A 982-nucleotide genomic window follows, 5' to 3' on the forward strand; every position below is an offset into this window, starting at 1 on the left:
TGCACCTGCAAGTAGAGCTTCTTTTGTTTGTTCTGGAAACAGAGCTTTAAAAAAAAAAAAAAAAAGAAAGAAAATGAAAAACATAACACAAGCAAACGCTCCTGGCTGTGTGGGATGTGCCCTGAAATGAGAAAGCGCCTGTACCAATAAACCACATCCGGTGGCCCCAGGTCGTCCCCACCTGCTGGGCTGTGTGGAGGTGGATGGGGACACTCTGGGACAGCTCTGTGGGTCACTGCTACGTGAGTCACTGCCGTACGGGGTACGGCTGTGCAGTTCACAGCTGTGTGGGTCACTGTTGTGCAGGGCACCCCTGGGGGGACACCGCCGTGCAGATCAGTCCTGTGAGGGCCACTGCTGTGCAGGACATGGCTGTGTGACACTGCTGTGCAGGACATTTTTCTGTGGCTTACCACTGCCGTGACACTGCCGTGCAGGACTTTGTCGTGTGGGAGGGACGTCACTGTGTGGGACATCGCTGTGGAGGGTCACTGGAGTGTGGGACACTGCTCTGTGGGACGTTGCTGTGAGGGTCATCACCACGTGGGACGTTGCTGTGAGGGCCATCGCTGCAGGAGACACTGCTGGGGGGGACATCGCAGGTCACCACTGTGTGGGTCCCTGCAGCGAGGGACACTACTGTGTGGGACACGGCTGTGTGGGTCACTGCTGGACGGGACGTCATTGCATGGGACATGGCAGCGCAGGCCGTCCCTGCACGGGACACCACTGTGCGGGACATCGCGGGGTGGGTCACTGCCACGCAGATCCTGCCGGGTACGTCCCCGTGCGGGACACCGCCTTGCAGGACACCTCCGGGGACACGCACCCTCCCCACCTCCCACTCCCCCCCACATCCCCCAGCTCCGCCGCTGCCCGGGGCCCCTAGGGGCAGGGAGCGGGGGCGGCGGCCGGCGCGGTCCTGCCCGGCCCTGCCCGGCCCTCCCTGCCCGACCGGGCAGGGAGGGCCGGGCAGGGCCGG

This window comes from Aquila chrysaetos, chromosome 4 (assembly GCF_900496995.4).
Source record: "Aquila chrysaetos chrysaetos chromosome 4, bAquChr1.4, whole genome shotgun sequence".
Taxonomy (NCBI): Eukaryota; Metazoa; Chordata; class Aves; order Accipitriformes; family Accipitridae; genus Aquila; species Aquila chrysaetos.